General features: G+C 44.1%; 1 protein-coding gene across 1 annotated transcript in view; it reads right to left on the reverse strand.

Annotated features, from left to right (window-relative positions):
* MAL (mal, T cell differentiation protein (MAL blood group)) overlaps positions 1–24,865 on the reverse strand; it is a 237,153-nt gene that overhangs the window by 44,488 nt on the left and 167,800 nt on the right. The gene's annotated exons all lie outside the window — the stretch shown is intronic.

The following is a 24,865-nucleotide window of genomic DNA, read 5'->3' on the forward strand; positions in this document are numbered from 1 at the left end:
AAACCCAAATTTCTACCATGTTCCCTGAGTCAGTTTAGGATTATAAGATGTAATAATCAAAATGGCCATTCTAGCCTATGGAGAACAGGTAGCCTTGCAATAGTGAAAAACGAAAATGGCTGTAATTCACTACCAGAGCATGTCACCCACACTAGTACATGCTCAACCTTTTACATACACTGCACCCTGCCTAGTGGGGTACCTAGGGTTTTCCATAGGGGTGTCCAATGTGTATAGAAAGGGATGGGTTAGGCCTGGCCAGTGTGGACACTGGTCAGGGCAGCATGGCAGTTAGCAACTGCACCCAGGCACCGCGGTGGCAGGCCTGAGACACCATTTTAGGGCTACTCATGTGGGTGGCACTATCAGTGCTGCAGGCCCACTAGTAGCATTTGAATCACCAGCCCTGGCACACTTGGTGCACTTTTCTAGGGACTTCCTGGTAACACAAATATGACAATCATGGATAACCAATTACAATTACAATTTACCTAGGGAGCACTTGCACTGTGACACTGATAAGCAATGGCAAAGTGCCCAAAGCATCTAAACCAGCAAAAACGATATCCAGCACAGCGTCAAAAATACAGGAGGTAAAGGCAAAAAGTCAGGGAAACCACGCCAAAGATGCCAGGTCTAACAGTCACTGTTCGTTATTGAAGACAAACCCAATGCCAACATCGCATGCAGCTTTGAGAGCAATTGGTCCCTTTGTATGTTCTTTTTTGGTAGGTACAAGCCACTATGGACCGTTCCATTCCATGAACTGGTTAAAGTATGGATTTTGTTTTTTCTAATCTGTGCTGCTTGGGCTCTGTATCGCATCACATGGGTGATCTGTAAAATGAACTTTCTGCTAAACTGATTATGTCAGTTCATTCCTTAATGCTGTACGGCTCGCAAGGAGGAGTATTCTTCGTAATTCTTTGTAAGCATGTGACATTGTCATGAACTTTGGCAATTGGCATTGACTAGCAATGTGGTAAAGTTATGAATATTGATGGTGCTTTTCCAGTTACAAGATCAATCAGTCTAAGACTTAAGTAGAGATTTTGAATCCAATTTGCACTGTAGTACCAGCTCAGCCAACAATGAAATATAAGGCTAGTATAGAAATAACCAAGAAAAAACCTCGTTATGTGTGAATATTGAGCTGATCAGAACACAGCAAATCTTCCCACTTATTTTAGCAGTGAAGGTAAGTGCATTAAAAACAGGAATTTTACCTGAATTAAGTTTCTGTTTGCAGGCATTGCACTTCATATTCTGGTGGCATTTTTCTAAAAACGTCAAGAGATTGTTTCTACAATTTTGGAGTTTCAAAACTTCTAAACTTATTGGAAAAGAATATTCTTCACATTGGAAAAAGGGAGTATTTCTCTTCCTGATTTTCAGATTTACCATTTGGCCAACTAGATAAAGTACACGCAAGTTCTTTGGAGTCTGTTCGGATCATTTTCCTAGGCCCTTATCCTGCATAAATCCCTTTTATTCCATTCCATTTCTATCCCATTTGATTCAGGCGTTTTTTTCAGATACAAACACTTTCCAAGAGAAAATTAAAAGGGATAAGTGAATTGACCTTACATCTCAAATACGTGTTTCTTGGAATATCATATATATTAAGTTGTCTTTGTTTTCAATTTTCAGACCATCTTGTGCGAAAGCACTTCTTCCAATGTGCTTTTTGGCTCCTCTAAAAGAAAGAGGATAGATTACCTTCAGGGGTGACTCCTGGAGGTCAACTGCCTTAAAAATGTGACTGGTTTCAATCTGAAATTTTATTAAATTCGGGCTTATCCAGTTATGACAATGATTAATTAACATAATTCTGGATTTATACTGAAACAAAGACCTGGATGACCTATTGGTCATACGATTGGTAACTACTAATATAGGTTCAATTTACTATGGTGTTTTCCAAATATATTTTAATTGGATTATATATTCAACAACGACTGTGTGTGGAATGGGGTCTAGAAGAAACATGCATAGAGCTTAGAAACAACATAGGCTAGTTAGTGCCCATGAACTAGTGTCTCAATGTTAATGCACGGGGGCATGGTGAATTGTATTTAAAAAGTAGGACATGTGTACTTACGTTTTATATGTCCTAGCAGTGAAGAACACCTAAAGTCATTGTTGTAAGGCGTAAGTCTAACTACATTTAATAAGTCCTAACTTTGGATTTGGGAGCAGATTTACTACATCTAATAATTGCTAACTTTGGATTTGGGAGCAGACAGAGATATCCTGTGTACACTTAAATGAATTGTAATGCACAATTCTCTTTAATGATAAAGTCATATTTTAAGGCACAGTTCTGAAAATGCCACTTTTAGAAAGTTGGGAGAAAAAACAGCTGTGATGCACTCAATGGTAATCTAGCTAAAACAATACACAAGAATTTAAATACTCAAACTAACCGTTACAATAGTGTGTGCACCAGGTGAAGTGGCTCTGCGGACCACTGAATACTAAAGTACAACAAAAGCCCAGAGGTGTGTCTGGAGATACCTAGTGCACTACAAGAAAACACTATCCAGTGTAAAACTTTCAAATTTCTGAAATATTCACTCCAATGTATCATATGAAACACATTACAACTTTGTAAATCCGAAAATTGTATCAATGAATCAAACAGAGTCCAAACGAAATCATATGTCGATTGAAAAACAGTTCTTCTTTACTGTCAAGGAAAATCAAAGTTCATAATTGATGCAGCAACATACTGCATTTGACAGATGATCAAAATGAACGTCTCAATTTCTGAATTTCCCAATGCATTTCGGGCTGATAAAGCAAAGCCCTTCGTCAGGGGTCTCTATGAAACATAAACGACAACAGTCTACATGTTTGTCATAACAACATATCTTAACATAGAAGTTTACATTCAGGCCCATATATGGGCAGGACTAACGACTTGTCAACAGTATATGATAATAAAGGAAATGGAACATGAAACGAAAAATGAAGAAAAGAAAAGTAATAAAGATTCAGTGAATAAGAAACGAGATGATTCCACACACCACGAGTGCCAGTGAAAAAACACGAGTTCTGGTGAAGAAACAACCCTCTCCCCACACCGTGGTTGGTTCACTGCAAAAGATCTAAAACGTAGTATCATACCGAGAAACCGTCTGTTACACGATTTTCGATGAGTGCCAAACAGACGTCTACCAAGGTTGGAGAACCTGAACAATAAATGGAATGGAATAAAGTGAACGGAAATGCAGTATATACGTGAGAAGACCTTCACCAAGAGTTATGTTTGCATCTTACCACGTAAATTGATGCTAAGTACGACGGTGGCCCAAGAAGAGAAGGTGTACTGAAAAATACAAAAACCGCGCCATAAAATAAGTAAATGAGTACGATTAACGCCATGGGCATTAAGTAATCAGAAGTACTTAAAGAAAAGAGCCGTCTCCCGCTTACCCTTTGCCATGAAACGAGCGATTCTCCACCCACAGTGTCGACTCTCACAGAAGGAGGGAGTGTAACGATGTGTGAAGCATGCGCGTTTAAGTGAGAATCAAAAGAGTGAAAAGAGGACTGCATGGACAAACTAACGCGGCCATATTGAAAGATGCATTGTGCAAAGATGTGCATAAAAGGTGAAAGGATAGACATGCTGTGATCAATGAAGTAATGAAGAACCATCCATTTAAGTACAAAACAATATCATTGTGAGACATAATAACAATATATGACATTCTCTGACATTATTCATATTTGGCAGAGCGAAAGAAAATTACAAAAATGAAATTAGTGAATTAGTTAACAATGACTAGAAGATAATGAAAACATGGTTAACACTAGAATACCAGGCAGAGAGATACTAAGTAAGCATAAGGATGACAATGTATTTAAACAACTACAAGAAACATGATAATTCAAATTTGTCATTCAGCCCCAATGGGGAAAGTGTTTGCAAAAACCATATCCAGTGAGACTCCCGTTGTGCTAGCATTTTAGACATATTTCTTCCCGGGATAGCCTCAATGATTTCGAGAACCCCAAATTTAAGCTGGGCTATAGTATGTTTAGCATTTGCCCAATGTTGTGCAAGCGGAGAACTGATGGTTTTAGTTCGAATCCGACTCTTGTGTTCGGTAATCCTAGTCCGAAGCGTACGTTCAGTTTTGCCAACATAACTCAAGTCACAAGGGCATTTGATAATGTAAACTACATGATGACTATTACAGTTCGCATTGAAACGCAGTTCAATTTTCTTCCCAGTCCGAGGATGAGGTAGACTTTTCCCTACCATTACATTATTACAGTGGGAACAATTCATGCATTTGGACATACCCTTGTGTACCAGATTGGGTTTGGTTTTAGTCTTATTCAGAATTTCTTTAAGGTTCCGAGATCTCTTGTACGCAAACAATGGAACATCAACAAATAAGCCTTGAAGGTCAGGCTCGCTTTTAAGCAACTCCCATCTCTGCAATATGCTTTTTTTTAACAAATGAGAGTCAGTGGAGTAAGTAGAGACAAAAACCTCTCTCTTTTTTTCAGTGAGCGGAATTCTCTTTTTTAGTAAATCTTCACGATTAGAGGATATGGCCCTTACAGCTGCCTGATCAACAATGTGTGTGGGATATCCTCTGTCGAGGAACTTGTGTTTGGAAGCTTCAATCGCCTGCATGCCAACCTCTGGATCGGACGTGATACGCTTGATCCTGAGGAACTGTGAGTAAGGAAGGTGGCGTTTTAGCGGCCATGGATGGAAACTTTGGAACAACAAAGCATTATTGCGTTCCGTGGCTTTAGTGAAAACAGTAGTCCGAATAGAAGAACCAGATAGGGTTAATTGTACATCCAAAAATGCTATACTGGACAGTTCAATCAAATGTGTAAATTGGATACGAGGATTAATCTGGTTGAGTGACAGAATCTGAGTTTCGAGGCTATTGCGTGACCCATTCCAGATGATCAGTATATCGTCGATGTATCGACGGTATACAATAAGATTTGAGGTCCATGCAATATCAGTTAGGATGTGTTCTGTTTCAAATTTGAACATGAAGATGTTCGCGTAGCTGGGGGCCCCGGAAAAACCTATCGATGTGCCATTGGATTGTAGAAAAAAGTGGCCCTTCCACTGAAAATAGCTGTGAAACAGACAAAAATTCAAAATTTCAACAAGAAAAACTTTATTCGCTCTGACATCTTCCTGACGCAGTAAGGCCCACTCAATGGCATCAATGCCGTCCATATGAGGGATGGATGTGTACAAAGAGACAACATCTATTGTACATAACCAAAGTTGTTCACTCTCAGGAATATGAATGTCTTGGAGTATAGTCAATAGATGAGTTGTGTCTTGAACATATGACGGACAACTCTGCACTATAGGTTGAAGGAAGGTATCAAGATAATGACCAAGAGGGTCATGGATGGAGTCGCATCCCGAGACAATGGGCCTCAAGGGAGGATCGTTCAGATTTTTATGAATTTTTGGGAGCATATACAGACTCGGTCTTCGTGGAAATCGAGTGAATAAATACTCTCTGGTTTTTGTGGTAATCCATTGCATTTCCATAGCATGAGACAATATGGAATCTAAAGTACTCAAAAATTCATCCGTAGGGTCTGACTCTAATGGCAAGTACGTGGACCGGTCTTGTAGCATCTGATCAACTTTGGACTCATATTTACTACGATCCATGATCACTAGTGCACCACCTTTGTCAGCTTTCATGAAATGTAGCGAGTTCTGAGATTGTAACGACTTCAGGGCAAAACTCTCACTTTTGGATAAATTAGAAGTACCCAGGGACCCGGATGGAAACTTTGATATATCTTGTTTGACTAGAGTCTCAAATAGATCTATGGCCTTATGTGTGATGGGAGATAAGAAGGTGCTACGTGGCTTGAACTCAAGATACTCAACATGGATCGTAGTAAATATGAGTCCAAAGTTGATCAGATGCTACAAGACCGGTCCACGTACTTGCCATTAGAGTCAGACCCTACGGATGAATTTTTGAGTACTTTGGATTCCATATTGTCTCATGCTATGGAAATGCAATGGATTACCACAAAAACCAGAGAGCATTTATTCACTCGATTTCCACGAAGACCGAGTCTGTATATGCTCCCAAAAATTCATAAAAATCTGAACGATCCTCCCTTGAGGCCCATTGTCTCGGGATGCGACTTCATCCATGACCCTCTTTGTCATTATCTTGATACCTTCCTTCAACCTATAGTGCAGAGTTGTCCGTCATATGTTCAAGACACAACTCATCTATTGACTATACTCCAAGACATTCATATTCCTGAGAGTGAACAACTTTGGTTATGTACAATAGATGTTGTCTCTTTGTACACATCCATCCCTCATATGGACGGCATTGATGCCATTGAGTGGGCCTTACTGCGTCAGGAAGATGTCAGAGCGAATAAAGTTTTTCTTGTTGAAATTTTGAATTTTTGTCTGTTTCACAGCTATTTTCAGTGGAAGGGCCACTTTTTTCTACAATCCAATGGCACATCGATGGGTTTTTCCGGGGCCCCCAGCTACGCGAACATCTTCATGTTCAAATTTGAAACAGAACACATCCTAACTGATATTGCATGGACCTCAAATCTTATTGTATACCGTCGATACATCGACGATATACTGATCATCTGGAATGGGTCACGCAATAGCCTCGAAACTCAGATTCTGTCACTCAACCAGATTAATCCTCGTATCCAATTTACACATTTGATTGAACCGTCCAGTATAGCATTTTTGGATGTACAATTAACCCTATCTGGTTCTTCTATTCGGACTACTGTTTTCACTAAAGCCACGGAACGCAATAATGCTTTGTTGTTCCAAAGTTTCCATCCATGGCCGCTAAAACGCCACCTTCCTTACTCACAGTTCCTCAGGATCAAGCGTATCACGTCCGATCCAGAGGTTGGCATGCAGGCGATTGAAGCTTCCAAACACAAGTTCCTCGACAGAGGATATCCCACACACATTGTTGATCAGGCAGCTGTAAGGGCCATATCCTCTAATCGTGAAGATTTACTAAAAAAGAGAATTCCGCTCACTGAAAAAAAGAGAGAGGTTTTTGTCTCTACTTACTCCACTGACTCTCATTTGTTAAAAAAAAGCATATTGCAGAGATGGGAGTTGCTTAAAAGCGAGCCTGACCTTCAAGGCTTATTTGTTGATGTTCCATTGTTTGCGTACAAGAGATCTCGGAACCTTAAAGAAATTCTGAATAAGACTAAAACCAAACCCAATCTGGTACACAAGGGTATGTCCAAATGCATGAATTGTTCCCACTGTAATAATGTAATGGTAGGGAAAAGTCTACCTCATCCTCGGACTGGGAAGAAAATTGAACTGCGTTTCAATGCGAACTGTAATAGTCATCATGTAGTTTACATTATCAAATGCCCTTGTGACTTGAGTTATGTTGGCAAAACTGAACGTACGCTTCGGACTAGGATTACCGAACACAAGAGTCGGATTCGAACTAAAACCATCAGTTCTCCGCTTGCACAACATTGGGCAAATGCTAAACATACTATAGCCCAGCTTAAATTTGGGGTTCTCGAAATCATTGAGGCTATCCCGGGAAGAAATATGTCTAAAATGCTAGCACAACGGGAGTCTCACTGGATATGGTTTTTGCAAACACTTTCCCCATTGGGGCTGAATGACAAATTTGAATTATCATGTTTCTTGTAGTTGTTTAAATACATTGTCATCCTTATGCTTACTTAGTATCTCTCTGCCTGGTATTCTAGTGTTAACCATGTTTTCATTATCTTCTAGTCATTGTTAACTAATTCACTAATTTCATTTTTGTAATTTTCTTTCGCTCTGCCAAATATGAATAATGTCAGAGAATGTCATATATTGTTATTATGTCTCACAATGATATTGTTTTGTACTTAAATGGATGGTTCTTCATTACTTCATTGATCACAGCATGTCTATCCTTTCACCTTTTATGCACATCTTTGCACAATGCATCTTTCAATATGGCCGCGTTAGTTTGTCCATGCAGTCCTCTTTTCACTCTTTTGATTCTCACTTAAACGCGCATGCTTCACACATCGTTACACTCCCTCCTTCTGTGAGAGTCGACACTGTGGGTGGAGAATCGCTCGTTTCATGGCGAAGGGTAAGCGGGAGACGGCTCTTTTCTTTAAGTACTTCTGATTGCTTAATGCCCATGGCGTTAATCGTACTCATTTACTTATTTTATGGCGCGGTTTTCGTATTTTTCAGTACACCTTCTCTTCTTGGGCCACCGTCGTACTTAGCATCAATTTACGTGGTAAGATGCAAACATAACTCTTGGTGAAGGTCTTCTCACGTATATACTGCATTTCCGTTCACTTTATTCCATTACATTTATTGTTCAGGTTCTCCAACCTTGGTAGACGTCTGTTTGGCACTCATCGAAAATCGTGTAACTGACGGTTTCTCGGTATGATACTACATTTTAGATCTTTTGCAGTGAACCAACCACGGTGTGGGGAGAGGGTTGTTTCTTCACCAGAACTCGTGTTTTTTCACTGGCACTCGTGGTGTGTGGAATCATCTCGTTTCTTATTCACTGAATCTTTATTACTTTTCTTTTCTTCATTTTTCGTTTCATGTTCCATTTCCTTTATTATCATATACTGTTGACAAGTCGTTAGTCCTGCCCATATATGGGCCTGAATGTAAACTTCTATGTTAAGATATGTTGTTATGACAAACATGTAGACTGTTGTCGTTTATGTTTCATAGATTCCCCTGACAAAGGGCTTTGCTTTATCAGCCCGAAATGCATTGGGAAATTCAGAAATTGAGACGTTCATTTTGATCATCTGTCAAATGCAGTATGTTGCTGCATCAATTATGAACTTTGATTTTCCTTGACAGTAAAGAAGAACTGTTTTTCAATCGACATATGATTTCGTTTGGACTCTGTTTGATTCATTGATACAATTTTCGGATTTACAAAGTTGTAATGTGTTTCATATGATACATTGGAGTGAATATTTCAGAAATTTGAAAGTTTTACACTGGATAGTGTTTTCTTGTAGTGCACTAGGTATCTCCAGACACACCTCTGGGCTTTTGTTGTACTTTTAGAAAGTTGGCATTTTCTTGGCCCAGCCACTTGTGCCTTCTGCTAGTGTCCTAGGTCACATGACTGAGACTCTGCGTTACTTCCTGACAATGGCTTAAAGGGAGCCTAGGTGTGAACAGAATGGGCTATCCTGGCAGGATGACTGGGGAGGAGCTGTACCCATCCCCAAGTGCACTTCAAGGGGTTTTGCTTCCTGGACACATAGAGGAACCTGACGACAGGTCCGTCCTGCCTTTTGGTACCCCCAGAGAGTTTGAAGCATTGACAGGATAAGGGGTGGACTTTCCAGAACCAGATGTCAAGAGTAGGAGAGGGAATCCCACCACACAATGTGTGGGACCAGGTATAAATATTGGACCACAGAACCACTCATCACAATGCTCTTGGACTTGTGGAAGTTACAGAAGAAGGAGTGCCCTTTTGCCAGAGGGCATCCCCTGCTGCTTGAAGCCCTGCCTTGCTATCTGAGTTGGAAGCCAGGACCTACTTGCCTTTATTTGAGGCTAACCAGTGTGACTCTAAGGGTCGGTTGGCTAACCTCCAGCACAAGATACAGAGACACAAAAAGCTTCAGAGTCCTCTCGGCAGCTACCAAGCTGACCTGCTGCAATTAGACCAGCCTGGACTTGTAATTGGACCTGTTTGAGCCCTGCTAGCCTCTGCTGGAGTGAGCCCTGATCCCCTGGTGGTGGCTCAACAGGTCCTGTTTTCTTGACTGGCAACAGAGTATACTCCTCCTGAAGAAAAGGTGAAAATCCTAAAGTTGGGGCTCACGACAGCAAACAGGCCAGTCACATTGAGAATCTGCAACTCGCAACGACCTCCAGCATAAAGTTCTGGAGAGGCTCTTTGCTCTAAAAACCACAAGTTACAACTGGCAATCTGAGAGCTACACTTCATGCTACAGTAAAGACAGTCATCAAAGGTAAACAATGTAAAGCTGCAGCCAGTAGCGGCTCCTCTGCGAAGGCAGAGGAGCGTCGCCCCACTGCCAGGGGCAGCAAAGAAAGGAACAAATCAAATGATATAAACGGAATGTTATAATCATTTTATATTTCCTCATGCTGCGGCAGTGCATGAGGGGTGGGTGGAGCTGCAGGGGAGGAGTGGTAGATATTTCTATACACAATGACGGTTTGGTCACCCAAACAGTTAAGCACACTCTCCTGTTCTCCATGCAGGCTGCATTACAGCCTGCGTGGAGAACATGCCCACTCCTACAGCCCCAGGCTGCTCACCGTGTCCAATCACAATGCTCCATTGGAGCATTGTGATTGGCCTAGGGTTGGGAGCCTGGCTGCCTGCTTTCTGTTCCAAACTTGAGTCGGACACAGGCGAGCAGGAGAGAAGACGTGGGACCCTGCGGCGGCAGGGTACCTTTTCTTTGTAAACCAGCAGCCTGTAAGCCCTCCCCCCAGCGCCCAATTCCCCCAACCGTGAGCCATGCCGGCCACTCCTGGCTACAGCAATGAGCATCTGCGACGTTTCACCTCCACTTTGCGCTACAGCAAATACCTGTCTGTGACTCCCGACCTCTTTGCACTACAGTGACAAACATCTGCAATGCTCAGCTTCTCCACCACAAACGGAAATGTTTGCACTGGACTCTGAAAGTAACTTTTCAGCAGGACTAACCTGGTCTAGGTATCTGATACATACTCCAAATGTAGTCAGTCTGAACCTATGACTTTCCCCCATTCTAAAGCGCCCAGATGACAGTGAGTTCACATTGTTCCTAAAAACCTAAAAAAAAAATGAATTTCACCGGTTCTGCAGATTGGATCTTTGTCATTCTACTATCATTTTATTTATTACAATTTACTCTATTTTTCTAAATTGTTTTGGGATTTTTCTTTATTTGTGTTTTCACTTTATTACTGTTTAAATGCTGCAAAAAAACTTCACACATTGCTTGAAAGTTAAGTGTTATTCCCTTTATGCCAAGCTACCAGAGGGCTAAGCACAGGGTAATTTACTTCACCCTGATAAGGACTGTGGTTGGTGCTTGAGTACGGCATCCACCCCTCTCGACCAATAACACCATTTCTTATAAAGACATTTTGCCATAAAAGAAAAAGATGTAATTTTAGATAAATACGTTTGATTCATCAAAGACAAATAATGCCTTTTCATGAAAGGGATGTATTTTTGCCTCAAAATGCCAAATTTTAATATTCCTCAAATATATTTGGTCCCCAAGCTTCCACCTCGTACTTTAATCAAAAACACACATGTATTACTGTTCACATGGACATATTTCGCATTTAATGTCCAGTTATCATCATCAACAAATTCCAGGAATGTCCATTAAATGGCAGGGATTTCAACTATCAATTTTCCATGGATATCCAGACATATGTCAAGAATTTTCATGATACGTTAGAAATGGGTGCCACTGTGAAAGCTACGGTTGTGCAAATGACTGCCACAATTATTTCAAGAATGCCAACAAATTGTCAATGATGTGCAACATTATGCCCAAATCATCTTTATGCTATTGTGTCAAGAACAGGGAAAATATGACCTGGATGGGCACCATTATTTCAGGGATAGCTAAAATGTCATCAAGGATTGGCACCTTAAGGTCAGGGTCACTATCTTGTGTTCACCGTGCCTCTGGAACCAATCTACATTAGAACAAAGATTGCGTCCCCACCAAGTACCATCAGACTTTATTACTAAATGTGCAAGAATTGCACTTGAACAAAATTACTTTTTGTTCAATGGCGACTTCTATGGCCAAGTCAAGGGAGTCGCCATGGGAGCAATTTTTGCTCCTGATATAGCGAACTTGTATGTGGCCGCTTTTGAGGAAGAAGTGATTTATAACAACAACCCTTTTGAGAATGAGATAAAAAAGTATCTCAGATACATCGATGATGTATTCATGTTATGGGAGGGATCTGCTGCCCGATTACATGAGTTCCATGCTTGGCTTAACCAACAGAACAACCATTTAAAATTCACCTTGGACTATGATGAACAAGCAATTAATTTTTTAGATCTGCGAATATGGAATGATGAAGGTAGATTATCTACTAGTTTATTTACAAAACCAACTGCAAGGAATACATTGCTAAAATACACCAGTCATCATCCACGTAATCTACGAGATAACCTTCCGTTTGGACAGCTTCTTTGGATTAAACGGAACTGTACCAGACGGGAGGATTATTTGAGAGAAGCTAAAATGCTACAAACTAAATTGGTGATGAGAGGCTATCCGTATAGATTGGTCAAACGCTCTCTCAAAAGAGCTTGGTGTTACGATCAGGAGGCACTCTTACAGACCAAGAACGAACCGGTATCCACACAAGAAGCCATCACCTGTGTTACAACATTTGGAACAGAATCTAATTCTATCAAGAAGATTGTAACAAAAAACTGGCACTTGATCCAGAAGGTAGAACCTCAGTTGACAACACCTTGTTTTGCATTTAAGAGGGCTAGAAATCTAAGGGACTCTCTTGTTAAGACCTATAAAGAACCAGTTCCCACTACATTGACAAATTTATGGGGGCTATCATTCGTAATGGGCCATTACCCATGTGGACATATATAGCCTGCCCCACAACATCGGTGGTAAAATCCTGCGTTCTAAATGGGAAAGAATGGATACCGCGACAACACACAAACTGTCTCACTAAGAATGTAATTTATTGCATAAAATGCCCCTGTGCCTTATATTATATTGGCAAAACAACGCAGGAAATTAAAAAAATGCATAATCCAACACCAATCACGCATTAGATGCAAAATTGTAACAGCACCATTAGTGGAACATTACATGGAAAAAGAACATACCCCTTCAGATATGAAATGGTTTGTGTTGGAGACTGTGAAAAACACAAAACGTAGAGAAAATGTGGATCGATTTCTTACATTGAAGGAAAACAGGTGGATTTGGTCTGCTAAAACAGTAGAGATGGGATTAAATTCTTACATCGAATGGCAAGCTTTGGCGACATTGTGAACTATATAGCCTCCTAGGTCCTTTTGTTGGGGTATGAAGGCTTGTGTTTCTGTAATTTTAACTTTCCTTTGAGCCAGGATAAGACTTGTTTTTACAATTCTGTATTTTCTATGAGCCATGACTTTAGTTACCTACTTTTGCGGTCATACCGGCTGTGTTTTACAAAATAAGATGTCAGTTCCTTGGGACATATGGGACACTATCGGCCCGTCTAATGGAAAGAGTTTGTGTTGCTACTGTTCAGCATCTTATAGAGTGGCCAATTGGTTGGATATTTCGGCCATTAGTTGATAAGGGCCGTTCCATGATTGCTTATAACTATCTCTTAATATAGCCCCTTGATTTGGAGATAGAGTAATTAAGTATTGGCAAAACTGTCTTCCTACTGTGTTAAAATGGCCGATATGTCTGCTAACTGCCTGGCTATTATGCATGATCTTTGTCTTAATACGTGTACGAGAATAGATTTATTTTTACAAATATCTTTTTAGACACAGCATTGCGATCTGAATTAATTGGTTACGTCGCTTGAGACATGTATGTTATGGCTTGTTTAAAAATAGCTTTCATCATCTGTTAACATGTGATGATGTTTAAGAGCTAAGATTGGACCCAATCCGGAATGACACACTACATTTTTGCACTACATCTTTGATCTTTAAATAGAGTCTTGGTATGCGATGTTTACACTACGGATAACGAAGGCTACGTTCTAAGATGGCCGACGTGTTTTCCGTCAGTCTGTGGCGATCTTCATGACGTTACCTTTTAAATAATTCCCGCCCTAACCCGAGTTTGCTGCTCGGATTTGTTTGGCGAGTTGAACAGAGGAAGCCGACTTGGTGGAGAACGAAGTGAGCTTGACACCTTAGGGGGGTTCGTAGTTCTTAGGTAAGACTAGGTGACGAGTCTTGATTGACTTGTTTTTTGGCTTTGTTATAGATTTTAGAAGCGCAGACGAAAGCAGCCGCTTCCGTGTAAGTAAAGGCAGGTTACATCATTGTTTGATTCTTGTTTCGCTCTTGGTGGTAGTAATGGTTTAGGTGATTGGTATTGAAGATTGTGTTCCTCTATTTGATTCTTTGATTTAGTGCTTCCGTGAAAAGTAAAAACGAGATATAAAAACTAGATTGAAAAGGTTCTGCATTAATGAGGGAAAAAGTGCTTATAAATCCTTTTTTAAATAGGAGAGAGATATTCACAATATGGTGTTTCTTTACGGTATATTTGTGGTAGAACTATGTGTGTTCGACACATTTTCACATTGTGGTGTGTTCTTTAATATTGGTGGCTATATAGGCTTTGGGGACTGGGTACTGATACACTATTTCGGGTGGTCAAAATGGGATACACCTGTTTTCCTGTCTTCCTTCAGTGTATTGACAATACTAAAAGATGAACTCAGATGTTGGTATGTGTTAAAAAACTTTTTTGTTATTTATTGTATGTGTATTTTTATAATAGATACATGGTACAACTTTGGTCCTGAGGATGGTCTCGGGGATTAAGCTTCCAGATAGGAGACCGAAACGTTGACGCTGTGACACTGCTTTGATACAACTTAATCCCATTTGATGTTGACATATATTACAATTGTTTAAACCAATGGTTTGTGTCATATGACCTACTGTGGATGGTACATATTTGAAAAAAGTGTCAATAACTACTGCTTAGGTATCGGATTAAGACAGTAGTTTTTTGTTGCCAGTGTTCAAATATAAATTGCATATTCCTTTACTTTTTTTGTATGAAATCAATGAAAGTCATTTAAATAATTAAGAAAAGATTAATTTCAGATGAAAAACAATACAAAAGATTGAACTGTGGCTTTTTTGTATATTTTTTTCTCTCTTGTTCTGAGTTTTTTTTAATTAAGTTCACTACGATGACTATTTAATTTATCAATAGAAGTTGAATAAATCCTCAAGGTTTATTATTGTATTGACATATTATACCCAATTCCTTGGGGTTACGTGGGTTGCCCTATTGTTGTATACATCTGGAACCAATCTGCACTTGACTGAAGAGGTCAATATACCAGAGGTCTTCAACCTTTTCTGTAATTAGAGCTAGTTAATTTCAGTGACAGTGATCTCAACCTACTATTAATATTTGTGTTGTAATAGTTACCATGTAAGATAAGATTATTTTAGTGTCCACCCCATACAAGATTACCAGCAATGATCACCTCAGTGGATGATGCAGAGTTGCCAGCACGAATGTAAAAAGTTTTTTCAATTTGGAATTCCTCTACATGGTTTATACTGGGCAGTAATAGTTGCAATGTCCCATGCACCACTTTAATATTAGTAATTTTGCATGATTTATCACTCAAATATAAGCTTTAAATATATTTCGGAAATCCATTTTTCTCCAAACATCAACTTATGAGTTCTGCAAACACACACATTTCCATTGCAAAGACACACCTTTCAACTGTGGGATACATTTATTAATTCAACCAAACAAAAGTTTCTAATTTAGCATGCACTGCTGCACACAGGAGAGCTTCTTCCAGGTAGCTGGAGAGTTACTAGCAGCTCATGAGCTACTCGTTGGAGAAGCCTGCCATATATGCTGAGAGCGGTCTTGGATGGCTTGTTTTCCGGTTTGGAGAGGACCGGGCTTGGAAGTTTGGGCTGGACTGCTCCTATCAAAGCATGTCTATGACTGATTTGCATATGTGCGGGTCTACTCTGAGGTGGCATCCCTCCCACCAGTTTTTGTGTGTTTTCAAGGCCACTATTTTGCCAGAGATAACTACAATTATGTCAACAATGGCCTATCAACTACAATTATAGCAACAATAATCCCAAAAATGTTTAAAACATGACAAAGGTGGCCACTATTGTGCAGACAAAGTCAGAACGTTGTCATGAATGCCCACAACATGTGAAGGATAGGCCACTATTATGTAAGAAATAGTAGGAATGATGTTAAGAATACCCACAATATAACAAGGATGGATAACATTATGCAATAAAAGTTAGAATGTTACATAGAATACCCAGGATATGCCAAGGAGGGGCCAGAATTACATCATGAATAGCCATAATGTTGCCCAGAATGCCTATGATATATCACAAGTGTGCCACTATTATGCCAAGGATAGAAATAATGTTTCAAAGAATGATCAAGATATGTCTGGATTGGAACCGATAAAGAAAAATAGACCCCAACGGCCTTAATCACCCAAATCAAACCCCCTACAACCTTAAACACATAAAATCAGAAACGCTTATCATTCATTCAGTATAGTACTCTTATACACTGATACAGGTGTACACAAACATGTACAGACACTGTTAGAAATTAGGTTACTGGTTAACTGGGGTGTGAGCCCTGGTCAACCAGCAACCACAGTCATCATCAGGGTAAGACACAACAAATCTCAAATCAACCTGTGGTCAAACCCCTGATAGCTTGGCACAGAGCATTCAGGCTTAACTTAGAGACAATGTGTAGGGTAATTGTGAAACAAAAACAGTAAAACAGGGAAAATACCACACAAAAAGGATCTCACACCAGGTTAGAAAAATAGGGCTTAATTTAATAAATGAAACAATACCAGCATGACAAAAATCCAATAATAGAACTGAAGATACTGAAGTTTAAAGTTTATATTGAAAATAGCACCAAAAAGCACAAAACGCCTATTGGGGTTGTCTGGTTGGACAAAGTCACAAGTTCAGGCTGACCGCAATGGAGCATGGGTAGGTTACAGAGATCCTGTCAGGCCCACTGAGCAGAGTACCTTAAATCCTGGTTGTGGAATGTTGCATGGATCTACCTCAAAGATGCAGCATGCTGTCAAAGCGATGAGTCGTTCTGGGATGTGGTGAGGCTGTGATGTGAGGACCTATTGCGTCGTCGCTGAGGATCCCGTCGATGGGGCTTGCGATGAGAAGTCTCACCTCGGGGATGTGGCACGTGGCTGGTGATGCATTGGCTCTGAAGAGCTGCGAGGCTCCGATGCGGAGTCTGGCATCATTGTCGATGAGAGATGAAAGGATCTGGGCTGTGGATACACCATGCTGTCAGGGCGATGCTTTGGTTCCGAGGACTGCAGGGGCGACCTGTGTCTTTGTGATGGGTCCAATCCATGCAGAAGTGCTGATGCATTGGCTCTAATTCACTACCAGAGCATGTCACCCACACTAGTACATGCTCAACCTTTCACATACACTGCACCCTGCCCAGTGGGGTACCTAGGGCCTTCCATAGGGGTGTCCAATGTGTATAGAAAGGGAAGGGTTAGGCCTGGCCAGTGTGGACACTGGTCAGGGCAGCATGGCAGTTAGCAACTGCACCCAGGCACCGCGGTGGCAGGCCTGAGACACCATTTTAGGGCTACTCATGTGGGTGGCACAATCAGTGCTGCAGGCCCACTAGTACCATTTGAATCACCAGCCCTGGCACACTTGGTGCATTTTACTAGGGACATCCTGGTAACACAAATATGCCAATCATGGATAACCAATTACAATTACAATTTACCTAGAGAGCACTTGTACTTTGACACTGATCAGCAGTGGCAAAGTGCCCAAAGCATCTAAACCAGCAAAAACGAAATCCAGCACAGCGTCAAAAATACAGGAGGTAGAGGCAAAAAGTCAGGGGAAACTACGCCAAAGATGCCAGGTCTAACATGTGTCCCCTCGAGCTGAAAGTGGGGAGAACTACCCACCCTCTTGGGAGTTCTCATCGCTAAGGCGGAAAAACCTGGACAGACAATCAGCATTGGCGTGCTCTGTACCGGGACGGTGTTCCACGGTAAAGTCCATTCCCTGTAGGGTGATGGACCACCTCAACAATTTTGGGTTCTCACCCCTCATCTGCATTAACCATCTGAGGGGCCTGTGGTCTGTCTGAACCCGGAAGTGAGTCCCAAACAAGTAGGGCCTCAGCTTCTTCAGAGCCCAGACCACAGCAAAAGCTTCCCTTTCAATCGCACTCCACGTCTGTTCCTTGGGAAGTAGCCTCCTACTAATGAAAGCTACAGGTTGGTCCAAGCCCTCGTCATTGATCTGTGAGAGTACCGCTCCCACACCATGCTCTGAAGCGTCTGTCTGCACTACAAACTCACTGGAGAAATCAGGTGCCTTGAGCACCGGTGCCGTGCACATGGCAGTCTTCAGGGCATCAAAAGCAGTTTGACAGGCATCGGTCCAATTCACTCTCCTGGGCTGCTTCCTTGAAGTCAGCTCTGTCAAGGGGGCAACAATGGTGCCATATCCCTTGACAAATCGGCGATAATACCCAGTGAGTCCTAGGAAGGCTCTCACCTCTGTCTGTGTCTTGGGGGGCTCCCAAGCCAGGATGGTATCAATCTTCGCTTGGAGGGGCGCCACCTGGCCGCTCCCTACCTGGTGTCCCAAGTACACCACAGAACCCTGCCCTATCTGGCACTTACTGGCCTTGATAGTGAGGCCTGCCCTTTGTAGAGCCTTCAACACTTCACAGAGGTGCTGCAAGTGTTCCTCCCACATAGAGCTGAACACAGCAATGTCATCCAGGTATGCGGCACTGAATTCCTCCAGCCCGGACAGTACCTGGTTGACCAGTGTCTGGAATGGAGCTGGGGCGTTCTTCAACCCAAAGGGCATAACTCGGAACTGGAAGTGCCCCTCTGGCGTTGAAAACGCAGACCTCTCCTTGGCCCCCTCAGTTAAGGCAATCTGCCAGTACCCAGATGTTAAATCAAACGTACTGAGGTACTGGGTAGCTCCCAACCGATCCACGAGCTCATCAGCTCTGGGGATGGGGTGCACATCAGTTTTGGTGACCGCATTGAGCCCACGGTAGTCCACACAAAACCGGAGTTCTGGGGTGGCACCGGGCGCAGCAGCTTTTGGAACTAAGACCACTGGGCTAGCCCAGGGGCTGCTGGAGGTCTCAATTACCCCTAGCGCAAACATCTTGGAAACCTCTTCCTTGATGCTGGCCCTGACCTTGTCAGCTACCCTGTAGAATTTCTGCTTTACAGGTAGACTATCTCCAGTGTCCACATCATGGATGCACCAGTTGGTGACACCTGGGGTCAGGGAGAACAGGGAGGAAAACTGACCCAACACCTGGCGACAGTCCCTCTGCTGTTCTAGGGTCAGGGTGGGCAAGAGGACCACACCATCCACTGACCCATTTTGCTCCTTGGCTGCCAGAAGGTCAGGAAGAGGGTCACTGTCCTCTTCCATTCCAGCATCTGTAGCCAGGAGCATGGTTACATCAGACCTCTCGAAGTGGGGTTTGAGGCAGTTCACATGTAAGACCCTCAGGGGCTGCCTGGGAGTCTGCAAGTTAACCAGGTAGGTTACTTCACTCTTGCGCTCCACCACCTCATATGGCCCAGTCCACTTGTCCTTGAGCGCACAAGGCTCCACTGGCGCCATTACCCACACTTTCTGCCCAGATTGAAATTCGACCAGAGTGGCATTCTGGTCGTACCATCTTTTCATTTCTTCCTGGCTGGCTTCTAGGTTCTCTTGGGCGAGCATCCTAAAGCACAGTGTCTGATTGCGGAAGACCAGCATATAGCTGAACACATCCTGGGGGGTTTTCCTGGGGGATTTCTCCCACCCCTTCTTTACCAGAGTGAGAGGTCCTCTAACAGGGTGGCCATACAGAAGTTCAAAGAGACTGAACCCTAAGGACTTCTGAGGCACCTCTCTGTAGGCAAACAACAGGCATGGTAAGAAGACGTCCCACATCTGTCAGTACCCAGATGTTAAATCAAACGTACTGAGGTACTGGGTAGCTCCCAACCGATCCACGAGCTCATCAGCTCTGGGGATGGGGTGCACATCAGTTTTGGTGACCGCATTGAGCCCACGGTAGTCCACACAAAACCGGAGTTCTGGGGTGGCACCGGGCGCAGCAGCTTTTGGAACTAAGACCACTGGGCTAGCCCAGGGGCTGCTGGAGGGCTCAATTACCCCTAGCGCAAACATCTTGGAAACCTCTTCCTTGATGCTGGCCCTGACCTTGTCAGCTACCCTGTAGAATTTCTGCTTTACAGGTAGACTATCTCCAGTGTCCACATCATGGATGCACCAGTTGGTGACACCTGGGGTCAGGGAGAACAGGGAGGAAAACTGACCCAACACCTGGCGACAGTCCCTCTGCTGTTCTAGGGTCAGGGTGGGCGAGAGGACCACACCATCCACTGACCCATTTTGCTCCCTGGCTGCCAGAAGGTCAGGAAGAGGGTCACTGTCCTCTTCCATTCCAGCATCTGTAGCCAGGAGCATGGTTACATCAGACCTCTCGAAGTGGGGTTTGAGGCAGTTCACATGTAAGACCCTCAGGGGCTGCCTGGGAGTCTGCAAGTTAACCAGGTAGGTTACTTCACTCTTGCGCTCCACCACCTCATATGGCCCAGTCCACTTGTCCTTGAGCGCACAAGGCTCCACTGGCGCCATTACCCACACTTTCTGCCCAGATTGAAATTCGACCAGAGTGGCATTCTGGTCGTACCATCTTTTCATTTCTTCCTGGCTGGCTTCTAGGTTCTCTTGGGCGAGCATCCTAAAGCACAGTGTCTGATTGCGGAAGACCAGCATATAGCTGAACACATCCTGGGGGGTTTTCCTGGGGGATTTCTCCCACCCCTTCTTTACCAGAGTGAGAGGTCCTCTAACAGGGGGGCCATACAGAAGTTCAAAGAGACTGAACCCTAAGGACTTCTGAGGCACCTCTCTGTAGGCAAACAACAGGCATGGTAAGAAGACGTCCCACTTCTGTCTCATGGGCTCCGCAAGGCCCATAATCATACCTTTCAGGGTTCGATTGAACCTTTCAACCAACCCATTTCCTTGAGGGTGGTAAGGAGTGGTGAACTTGTAAGTTTCCACACACTCCTCCCACAGAGACTTCATGTACCTAGAGATGAAGTTGGTACCCCAGTCGGAGACCACCTCTTTGGGGAACCCCACACGGGAAAAGATCCCCATCAATACACAGCCCACCACGGGTGCTGTGATTGTCCTGAGAGGGATTGCTTCCGGGTACCGGGTGGTGTGGTCCACCAAGACCAGGATGAACCTGTTACCTAAGGCTGTCTTGGGGTCCAGTGGCCCCACAATATCGATGCCCACCCGCTCAAAAGGGGTGCTCACCACAGGAAAGAGTTGGAGGGGTACCTTGCACTTCCCTCCGCTCTTCCCACTTGCCTGACAAGTCTGGCATGTCCTACAGAATGTCCTGACGTGCTTCTTCATCTGGGGCCAGAAGAAGTGGGTGACAAGCCTTTGGAAGGTCTTGTCTTGCCCCAGATGTCCTGCGAGAGGCACGTCATGAGCCAGACCCAGTAGGAGGTCCCTGAGCGCTCGGGTACCACCAGCACACGGGCTGCACCGGACTCAGCGAACTTAGGCTCACTATAAAGCAACCCATCCTCCCAGTAAATGAGATGATCCTTGGCTGCTCCACCTGCTGCCTGGTCTGAAGCCTGCTGCCGCATACCAATTTGGGGAACCCCACACGGGAAAATATCCCCATCAATACACAGCCCACCACGGGTGCTGTGATTGTCCTGAGAGGGACTGCTTCCGGGTACCGGGTGGTGTGGTCCACCAAGACCAGGATGAACCTGTTGCCTAAGTCTGTCTTGGGGTCCAGTGGCCCCACAATATCGATGCCCACCCGCTCGAAAGGGGTGCTCACCACAGGAAAGGGTTGGAGGGGTACCTTGCACTTCCCTCCGCTCTTCCCACTTGCCTGACAAGTCTGGCATGTCCTACAGAATGTCCTGACGTGCTTCTTCATCTGGGGCCAGAAGAAGTGGGTGACAAGCCTTTGGAAGGTCTTGTCTTGTCCCAGATGTCCTGCGAGAGGCACGTCATGAGCCAGACCCAGCAGGAAGTCCCTGAGCACTCGGGTACCACCAGCACATGGGCTGCACCGGACTCAGCGAACTTAGGCTCACTATAAAGCAACCCATCCTCCCAGTAAATGAGATGATCCTTGGCTGCTCCACCTGCTGCCTGGTCTGCAGCCTGCTGCCGCATACCAATGAGGGAAGGGCATTCCTTCTGTGCCCTGCAGAACTCCTCCCTGGAGGGGCCACCCTCTTGCTGCCAATGGGTCAGCTCAGGTAGGTCCCCCAGTTCGGCCACCTGTTCCCCTGTAGGTTCCAGGGCATCCCCCTCAGGTTCTGCTCCTTCCTGGACCGTGGGAACGGTGGGGGCTGGTTTCCCATGCCCTCTGCTCCTTCTCCTCTAGGCAGGTACCTGGGCCACTGTTTCTGGGTTAAGGTCTGCTGAATCACCCCTACTGGCTGCCAAAGACCGAGTGGTCACACAGACCCACTCAGGCAAACCTATCATCCCCATGTGAGCCTGGCATTTCACCTCCTTCCATGGGGAACTCTCCAGGTCATTACCTAGCAGACAGTCTACAGGCATGGATGGACTCACAACAACCTTCAAGAGACCTGAGACCCCCCTCCACTCAAAGGGAACCTGTGCCACTTTACAGAGGCGCACTGAGTTGTCAGCTGCAACTATTGGGTGAAGTACTTTGTGAATGACCTGCTCTTCAGACACCCACTGACACCTCACAGATGTCATGCTGGCTCCTGTGTCTCTCAGAACCTCCACCCTCCTCCCATTGATGGTCACCCACTGCCCGTGTTTCTTAGTGTTATCGGGCAGGTAGGTTTCTTGGACCATCTCTTGGTCTCCTAAAGAGACAAGGGTCATAACTGCTGGTCCCTCCCCTTCACTAGAAATTAAATCCTCCCCCAAAGCTACACTCACTAAACCCGGTTTAGGAGCACCAGTTAGTGCTGGAGGGTTCTTGGGGCAACTAGGGGCAATGTGCCCCACCTCTTTGCAGTGATAGCAGGTAAGTGGGCCTCTGGGGTCCCGCCTTCCACTAGGGGGCCAGGTCGGTTTGGGCTTGGGGGGTTGGGACTCCTTTCCCTGGGAACTGTTTTGGGGCCCTTGAGAGAACTCCTTTTGGTTACCCTTGTCCCCCCCACTCTTTTGCTGGGGACCGTGCTCACCTTTGTCTGTGGTACCCACAATTCCTTTGTGGACCCTGGTACTGGTCCAGCGGTCCGCCTCCTTAGCAAGCTCCATGGGGTCTGTCAGCTTGCTGTCTAAAAGATGCTGGCGCAGCTCTGGAACACATAGACTACTCAAGTGCTCCCAACTAATTAAATGCAACAACCCCTTGTAATCAGTTACTTTGCTGCCCTTCATCCAACCTTCCAGTGCACGTGAGTACAGACTCACACACACTGCATCCAAGTCTCAGACTCTTTCTTCTTGTAGTTCCTAAACTGCAGTCTATACTGCTCTGGAGTAAGTCAATACCTGAGACATAGGGCCTCCTTCATATTGGGGTAGGTCATGGCACCTGCTAATTCTAAGGGCTCTAGAGCACTCCTCCCAGAAGCCTCAAAATGTTTCCACAGGCCCGCGCCCCAATGCTGATCAGGCACACCATTCATCCTCAATGCAATCTCATACGAGGTAAACCAGGCATAGATATCTTCACTCCTATTGTAATTCTACACCAAATCTTTGGGGATAAATACTTTACCCCCTTGCACTGGCAGTGCGCCGCAACCATTGGAACTGGTCTCCACCTGTTTGGCTCTGGTGTCCAGTTCCCTCAAGCTCAACTCATGAGCCAAAGGCAGTCTTTTCTCTTCTTTCTCTACTTCCAATTGCTTCATCTTCATTTGCATGATTTCCAATTCATGCTCTCTCACCCTTTGGTTCTCCTCTAACTCTTCTGGGGTGAAGCCCCTACTGGAATCGTTGCTGCCAGCCCTCGAGACTGGTCTGCCCACGGGCAGATCTTGGGGAATAAAACCATTCTCTTCACCTGCATCATCGTTCTCTTGGACCTCCCACCAGGCCTTCAAAACTCTTTGTAGCACATCCTTTCTAGCTCCGCTTTTCACAGGGCAACCAAGGTCTTTGCAGAATTGCTTGAGCTACTCAACTTTGTACGAATACAGATCCTTAATGGAAAACTCCAATCCTGCCCTCTCACTTGTTACCACCTGAGACATGATGCTCTAGGAGAGTTACTCAAAAATAGAACCAAAAACACTGTATGTGGTTACGTAGTGGTCTGCACTTAAACTAGTGATGTGCACCAATTACTGTTGGTCAAGTACAAATACAAGTTCTAATCCTCGCCGCTGACCACCAATGTTAGATCTGGGGGTCTCTAGTTGGCAGAGGTAGGTACCACTGTCCAAATAGGGACCCTTACTTCTAGTCAGGGTAAGGGGGATACACTCTTTAGATAACCCCTGCTCACCCCCTTGGTAGCTTGGCACGAGCAGACAGGCTTATCAAAGGCAATGTGTAAAGTATTTGTACCAACACTCACAGTAACACAGTGAAAACACCACAAATGGACTCCACACCAGTGTAGATATATAAAGTACCTTTATATAAACTACACAAGACCAAAACGACAAAAATCCAACATACACAGTTCAAGAATATGGTTTCAAAAGAGTTCTTAACTTAGCGACAAAATAATCCACATTAGCGTCGATTTTAGCCAACAGTACCTGGTGATGCGATAAAAGTTCCTAGCGGCCTCAGTCCTGAGACCCTGGGGAGGCGATGTGACAAACCCGCTGCACACAGCGCATGTGTGTGACGAATCAGGTCTGTATGGGGAGTGAGGCGATACTTGTATGGATTCCAAGGCATAGCTTCTCCGGTAGAAATTTACTCGCAAAGGCACGATGCGACGATCTTCGATGGCTCTGCGACGATGTTTGCAGCGTCAAAATGCGGCCCGCTAATGAGCGGTTTGACGA

Source organism: Triturus cristatus, chromosome 6, assembly GCF_964204655.1.
Source record: "Triturus cristatus chromosome 6, aTriCri1.1, whole genome shotgun sequence".
Classification (NCBI taxonomy): Eukaryota; Metazoa; Chordata; class Amphibia; order Caudata; family Salamandridae; genus Triturus; species Triturus cristatus.